Source organism: Aquarana catesbeiana, linkage group LG06, assembly GCF_042186555.1.
Source record: "Aquarana catesbeiana isolate 2022-GZ linkage group LG06, ASM4218655v1, whole genome shotgun sequence".
NCBI lineage: Eukaryota > Metazoa > Chordata > Amphibia > Anura > Ranidae > Aquarana > Aquarana catesbeiana.
The window spans coordinates 17248406-17256410 of NC_133329.1; positions in this window are offsets into that span (position 1 = coordinate 17248406).

The window sequence follows — 8005 nt, forward strand, 5'->3', positions numbered from 1 at the left end:
GATGCAAATGCCATGTTGTCGGTTTTAGTAAGGTGTGTTTCCTGAGTGAAGATTATGTCAGCTTTGTATTGTTTGAATTCTCGTAGGGCTAGGCTACGTTTAGTGTTGGAGTTGAGGCCTTTCAAATTTAGTGATAGTATGTCAATCATGGTGGATAGGTAAAGAAGGGGAACATTAGCTTACCGAATCGGTTGAACTGGCTCTTGATATATAGGAGGATGAGCAGTTGATTCCTCAAGAGGGTTACGTAATGGTTAGGAAACACGATTCTACGGGTGGAGTCCGGGCTCCAGAGGCAGGGAGCGGCCATAATATGGTAGGTAAGAAAGAAGAGGAGAGAGGAAATTCCAGTAGTAGAGAAAAAAAGAGAAGTGTGGATGAGAAAAAAAACAAAAGTTAGTACAAAATCAAGTAATAACCATTTACAATTTAACCCACCTATAAAAGGTGGTGGGTCGGAAACCTTCGAAGGGCCCCTCCCTACATAGGAGGTAAAGAGAGAATCTTCCAGGGGGAGCCATTCGAAGATCTTCCAAATGGGGAGCCATTCGAAGATCTCCCGAGGGAGGATAGGACAGATCCAGGATGGGTGCAACCCTCTCCCAAGTCCGCCTGCTGTTAATTAATTATGCAGCACACCGTAATAGAGCAAAAAGAAAAAGAAAACCTGTATTTAGCAACTAGTAACTAGGGTGCCGTTTGGTCTAAGCTGTAACCTCAAATAAGGCAAACTGGTGCGGTCATTTGCTCAGTAGTAAACAAAAAGTAGAATAGGGGTCTCTGATCAGAGTAGGAGCCTAGCACCCATCCTGGTGTCCCATAAAGGAACCCAGGAGGGGCGAGAGTGGTTGCTTAGGCGTAATAGTATACCCTGCTATAGGATGGGGTGGGGGGGAGAGGGTGGGGGTAGGGGTAGTGAGACTGGAGGGAGGGGGAAGGTGAGGGGGGGATAGGGAGAGGAAGGGGGAAGGGAGTAGGGAGGGGGGGAGGGGTGGGGGGAAGGGGAAATGGATAGGTAAGGGGAGGGGACCCCCTTCTGTGGTTTGGGAGGGCAAAAACATGACATTGGAGTATTATCAATAATATGCAAACTTAACATGCATCAGAACAAAACCATAATACTGGGCAGGTAGAGTCTAGCCATCGGTTAGGTAGGTGGGAATAACAGGGTAATTCCGTAAGCTCTAGCAAGATAGTCGGGGATATAGAACCTTATACTTGAGCCTCAGTGTAATCAAGTGTCTCAAAGTAACGGAAAGTTATCTCTGATGAGCGGATGATGGAGGGCCAGTAGGATGCGGTCTCTGGCGCTTTCTCCCGTTCACTTGGATCCAGGGTTCCGGGCGAGGTGGAGGGGTTGGAAGGGGGTCTCATCCAGGTGTGGGTGGGACCGGGATGTCCAGCTCTCTGCAGAAAGAGTGGAGGTCCTCTGGGTACCATAGGGTGGTGGACCTCCCATCCTTCTTTGCCGTCAGGCTGAAAGGGAAGCCCCAGTGATAGCGAAAGTCATGTTCCTTCAGCGATGTGAGGAGTGGTTGCAAGGAGCGTCTTTGCTGAAGGGTGATCCATGACAAATCTGGAAAAAGCTGTATGGGGGCCCCATCAAAGTCGATGGTGTGCATGTTGCGCGCTTTTCTCATTATGTCCTCTTTCAGGGCATAGTTGTGAACCCTGCAAATTACATCCCGTGGTCTGGGTCCCGGTCCTCGGGGGCGAAGTGTGCGGTGAGCCCGGTCTAGTTTAACTCTTTGGTTTTCCGGGCGACCCAGTATGTTATTGAAGATAGCTTGTAGTGTTACCTGCAAATCTTCTTCCTGAGTCGCTTCTGGGAAGCCACGGACCGTGATGTTGTTGCGCCTGCCTCTGTTATCGAGTTCTTCAAGGTGGCGTTGAAACTCTCTGAGGGCCGAGGCTTGTGTGGACAGGCGATCGTGTATGTGGGAGATTTCCATCCGTGTATCACATGCTTCTTCCTCTATGGAAGTAACTTTGGCAGATAGGTGGTGTAGGCAGTGGCGTAGCGTGGGGGTGCGGGGGGTGCCATGGCCCCGGGCGCAAAATTTGGGGGGGCGCAGCATCAGGTGCCAGTGACACTCCGCCCAAATGCTAACTGTGTACGGACGGTGTCACTGGCTGTGCTCTGGCCACCAGGTTCCGGCATGGGCAGCGGGTGCCCGGTGATTGGATGAACGGGGGTCACGTGCGGTGGCAGGGCTGGATTGCTCCAGGAGTCCCGCCTCCGCCTTACTGTGTGAACTGCCGCCGTCTTCTCTTCCGCCGCTCTGGACTGGATGATGGATCTCCCCTTTCTACATTGTGGCAGCCAGTCTGGCAGTGCGGCGCCAGGCCGCCAGCTCTACCTCACATGCAATGAAATGACATCTCCGGGGAAACCGGATCTTCCTGACCAAGTAAACTGCGGTATGTGAAACGGATGTACACTTCACATACACAGAGCATCACCCTCTCCCCCACTTATCTCAAATGTCCCTCCCCTCCTCCCACTTATCCTCAATGTCCCTCCCGCCCCCCCCAATGTCCCTCCTGTCCTCCCACTTATCCTCAATGTCCCTCCTGCCCCCCCCAATATTCCTCCTGTCCCCCAATGTCCCTCCTGCCCCCCACTTATCCCCAATGTTCCTCCCGGCCTCCCTGAATATTCCTCTTGTCCCCCAATGTCCCTCCTGCCCCCCACTTATCCCCAATGTCCCTCCTGTCCCCCAATGTCCCTCCTGCCCCCCAATGTCCCTCTTGTCCCCCACTTATCCTCAATGTCTCTCCCGCCCCCCCAATGTTCCTCCTGTCCCCAATGTCCCTCCTGTCCCCCCCCATGTCCCTCCTGTCCTCCCACTTATCCTCAATGTCCCTCCCGCCCCCCCAATGTTCCTCCTGTCCCCCAATGTCCCTCCTGTTCCCCACTTATCCTCAATGTCCATCCTGTCCCCCCCAATGTCCCTCCTGTCCTCCCACTTATCCTCAATGTCCCTCCCGCCCCCCCAATGTCCCTCCTGTCCCCCAATGTCCCTCCCGCCCCCACAATGTTCCTCCTGTCCCCCAATGTCCCTCCTGCCCCCCACTTATCCCCAATGTCCCTCCTGTCCCCCCACTTATCCTCAATGTCCCTCCTATCCTCCCACTTATCCTCAATGTCCCTCCCGTCCCCCCCCCCAATGTTCCTCCTGTCCCCCACTTATCCCCAATGTCCCTCCTGTCCCCCAATGTCCCTCCTGCCCCCCAATGTCCCTCTTGTCCCCCACTTATCCTCAATGTCCCTCCCACCCCCCCAATGTTCCTCCTGTCCCCAATGTCCCTCCTGCCCCCCCCCATGTCCCTCCTGTCCTCCCACTTATCCTCAATGTCCCTCCCACCCCCCCCAATGTTCCTCCTGTCCCCCAATGTTCCTCCTGTCCCCCAATGTCCCTCCTGTCCCCCCAATGTCCCTCCTGTCCTCCCACTTATCCTCAATGTCCCTCCCGCCCCCAATGTCCCTCCTGCCCCCCAATGTCCCTCCTGTCCCCCACTTATCCTCAATGTCCCTCCTGTCCCCCCCAATGTCCCTCCTGTCCTCCCACTTATCCCTCAATGTCCCTCCCGCCCCCCCCAATGTTCCTCCTGTCCCCCAATGTCCCTCATGCCCCCCACTTATCCCCAATGTCCCTCCTGTCCCCCCACATATCCTCAATGTCCCTCCTGTCCTCCCACTTATCCCCAATGTCCCTCCTGTCCCCCCACTTATCCTCAATGTCCCTCCTATCCTCCCACTTATCCTCAATGTCCCTCCCGTCCCCCCCCCCAATGTTCCTCCTGTCCCCCACTTATCCCCAATGTCCCTCCTGTCCCCCAATGTCCCTCCTGCCCCCCAATGTCCCTCTTGTCCCCCACTTATCCTCAATGTCCCTCCCACCCCCCCCAATGTTCCTCCTGTCCCCAATGTCCCTCCTGCCCCCCCCATGTCCCTCCTGTCCTCCCACTTATCCTCAATGTCCCTCCCACCCCCCCCCAATGTTCCTCCTGTCCCCCAATGTTCCTCCTGTCCCCCAATGTCCCTCCTGTCCCCCCAATGTCCCTCCTGTCCTCCCACTTATCCTCAATGTCCCTCCCGCCCCCAATGTCCCTCCTGCCCCCCAATGTCCCTCCTGTCCCCCACTTATCCTCAATGTCCCTCCTGTCCCCCCCAATGTCCCTCCTGTCCTCCCACTTATCCCTCAATGTCCCTCCCACCCCCCCCAATGTTCCTCCTGTCCCCCAATGTCCCTCATGCCCCCCACTTATCCCCAATGTCCCTCCTGTCCCCCCACATATCCTCAATGTCCCTCCTGTCCTCCCACTTATCCTCAATGTCCCTCCCGTCCCCCCCAATGTTCCTCCTGTCCCCCCACTTATCCCTGATGTCCCTCCTGTCCCCCAATGTCCCTCCTGTCCCCCCACTTATCCTCAATGTCCCTCCTGTGTTCCCACTTATCCTCAATGTCCCTCCCGTCCCCCCCAATGTTCCTCCTGTCCCCCACTTATCCCTGATGTCCCTCCTGTCCCCCAATGTCCCTCCTGTCCTCCCACTTATCCTCAAGGTCCCTCCCGCCCCCCCCCCAATGTTCCTCCTGTCCCCCACTTATCCCTGATGTCCCTCCTGTCCCCCAATGTCCCTCCTGTCCTCCCACTTATCCTCAAGGTCCCTCCCGTCCCCCCCCCCAATGTTCCTCCTGTCCCCCACTTATCCCCAATGTCCCTCCTGTCCCCCACTGTCCCTCCTGTCCCCCACTTATCCTCAATGTCCCTCCTGTGCTCCCACTTATCCTCAATGTCCCTCCTGTGCTCCCACTTATCCTCAATGTCCCTCCTGTGCTCCCACTTATCCTCAATGTCCTTCCTGTCCGTCCCCCCCATGTTCCTCCTGTCCCCTAATGTCCCCCCTGTCCCCCCTCTTATCCTCAATGTCCTTCCTGTCCCCCTCAATGTTCCTCCTGTCCCCCAATGTCCCTCCTGTCCCCCACTTATCCCCAATGTCCCTCCTGTCCCCCTAATGTCCCTCCTGTCCCCCCCACTTATCCTCAATGTCCCTCCTGTCCCTCCAATGTTCCTCCTGTCCCCCCACTTATCCCCAATGCCCCTCCTCTCACTTATCCTAAATGTTCCTCATCTCCCCCCACTTATCCTCAATGTCCCTCCTGTCCCCTCAATGTCCCTCCTGTCCCCTCAATGTCCTTCCTGTCCCTCCAATATTCTTCATTTCCCCCAATGTCCCTCCCCTCCTCCCACTTTTCCTCAATGTCCCTCCTGTTCCCCCAATGTCCCTCCAATGTTCCTCATTTCCCCCAATGTCCCTCCTGTCCTCCCACTTATCCTCAATGTCCCTCCCGTCCCCCCAATGTCCCTCCTGTCCCCCCCCCAATGTCCCTACAATGTTCCTCCTGTCCCGCAATGTCCCTCCTGTCCCCCCACTTATCCCCAATGCCCCTCCTCTCCTCTCACTTATTCCAAATGTTCCTCCTCCCCCCCTACTTATCCTCAATGTCCCTCCCCTCCTCCCACTTATCCTCAGTGTCCCTCCTGTCCTCCCACTTATCCTCATGGTCCCTCCCATTCCCCCCAATGTCCCTCCAATGTTCCTCCTGTCCCCCCACTTATCCCTATTATCCCACTTATCCTCACTTATCCTAAATGTCCTCCCTCCCCTCCCCTCCCACTTATTCGAAATGCCCCTCCTCTCCCCCACTTATCCCCAATGCCCCTCCTCTCCCCCCACTTATCCCCAATGCCCCTCCTCTCCCCCCACTTATCCCCAATGTCCCTCCTGTCCCGCCATTTATCCCAAATGTTTCTCCTCTCCTCTCCTCCCATGTATCCCCAATATCCTCCACTTATCCCAAGTAACCTCTCTCTCTCCACTTATCCCAAACATCCCCCCACTTAGCACCAATGTTCCAACTCTCCCCCAAGTTAGAAATTAGCACATTGCCCCCCCCCCCCCCATTTAGCACCAATGCCCTAATAACTTAGCACCAATATCATTGCCTATACCCCCTCATTGCACTAATGCCCCCTCTCCCCACCTAACAACATTGCACTCCTACTGTAAGCTGTAGCTGCACATCTGTAGCAGCCCCTCTTCTGATACTTTGTAGGTGGGGAAGAGAGGATTTGGCAGTGGGAGGACAGCTCTGTACTGGAAGGGGAGTTGTAAACTGTCCTGTGAGACATGCATTCCTGAGCCCTGCAATCTGTACGTAGCACAGTCATGAACTCTGCAGTGCATTCTCTATGCAGTGCACTTATGAACTCTGCTCGCTCTGCGTAGCACACTCCTGAACTCTTTGCACTTTTGAGCTCTTCACTCTGTATGTAGTGCACTCCTGAATCCTGCACTTAGTACATAGGACAGTCCTGATCTTTGCACTCAGTGCGTAGTAGAATCTTAATCTTTTCTCTTTGTATTTAGCACACTCCTAATCTTTGCACTCTGTACGTAGCTCACTACTGAATTCTGCACGGTGTATGCAGTACACTCCTGAGCTCTTCACTCTGTATGAATTGCACTCTGAACTCTGTACCTAGCGCTCTCCTAAACTTTACACTCTGTATATAGGGTACTCCTGATTTTTGGTACGTAGCATAATCTTGATCTTTGCACTTTATATATAGCACACTCCTGATCTTTGTACTTTGTACGCAGTACACTCATGAACTCTGTACTTACTGCATTCCTGAACTCTGCACTCTGTGCAGAATGCACAAGTAGTATTTAACAATGCTCCATTAAGACTCTCCCACTCTTAGGCGGTGGTTCTTTGAGAAAAAATGCCCTGCCTATAGTATGTCTGCAGTCTCTGACCATCTCCTGTAGTACGTCTGCAGTCTCTGACCATCTCCTGTATTATGTCTGCAGTCTCTGACTATCTCCTATAGTATGCCCGCAGTTTCTGACTGTCTCCTGTAGTATGTCTAGCATTAAATAATATGCACAACCCTTACGTCTGGGTTACTATTGGCTGCCTGCTCTGCTGTATATAGGTGCTTCTTGTTATTTACAACGTAGACCTCTGATTGGCTGTCCGCAACCTTTTATTATTGGCTGACACTGAGAAGATATCTCTTTGACTACTGTAATCAAAGAGATATCTCAGATCTAACCATTAATAAAAGGCTGCAGGCGGCCAATCAGAGGCTTAGGCTGTGAGTAGAGGAACCTGGGCCCCCATTCTTGGGTGCTAAAAGCCCACAGGTTAGGGGGGCGCAAATTACTTGCCTCACCCCGGGTGCTGACAACCCACGCTACGCCACTGGGTGTAGGTCATTACTGAGCATGTTGATTTCAGATCTGCATGTACCACGTACCTCTTGAATAGGGATGAGCCGAACACCCCCCCTGTTCGGATCGCACCAGAACATGCGAACAGGAAAAAAGTTTGTTCGAACACGCGAGCACCGTTAAAGTCTATGGGACACGAACATGAATAATCAAAAGTGCTAATTTTAAAGGCTTATATGCAAGTTATTGTCATAAAGTGTTTGGGGACCCGGGTCCTGCCCCAGGGGACATGGATCAATGCAAAAAAAAGTTTTAAAAACGGAAATTTTTTCAGGAGCAGTGATTTTAATAATGCTTAAAGTCAAACAATAAAAGTGTAATATCCCTTTAAATATCGTAGCTGGGGGTGTCTATAGTATGCCTGTAAAGGGGCGCATGTTTCCTGTGTTTAGAACAGTCTGACAGCAAAATGACATTTTAAAGGGAAAAAAAGTCATTTGAAACTACTCGCGGCTATTGCATTGCCGGTCCGACAATACCCATAGAAGTTCATTGATAAAAACGGCATGGGAATTCCCCAAAGGGGTACCCGAACCAAAATTAAAAAAAAAAATGACGTGGGGGTCCCCCTAAATTCCATACCAGGCCCTTCAGGTTATGGGGGTCTGCGGGCGGGGGGCTTATCGGAATCTGGAAGCCCCCTTTAACAAGGGGACCCCCAGATCCCGGCCCCCCCCCCTGTGTGAAATGGTAAGGGCC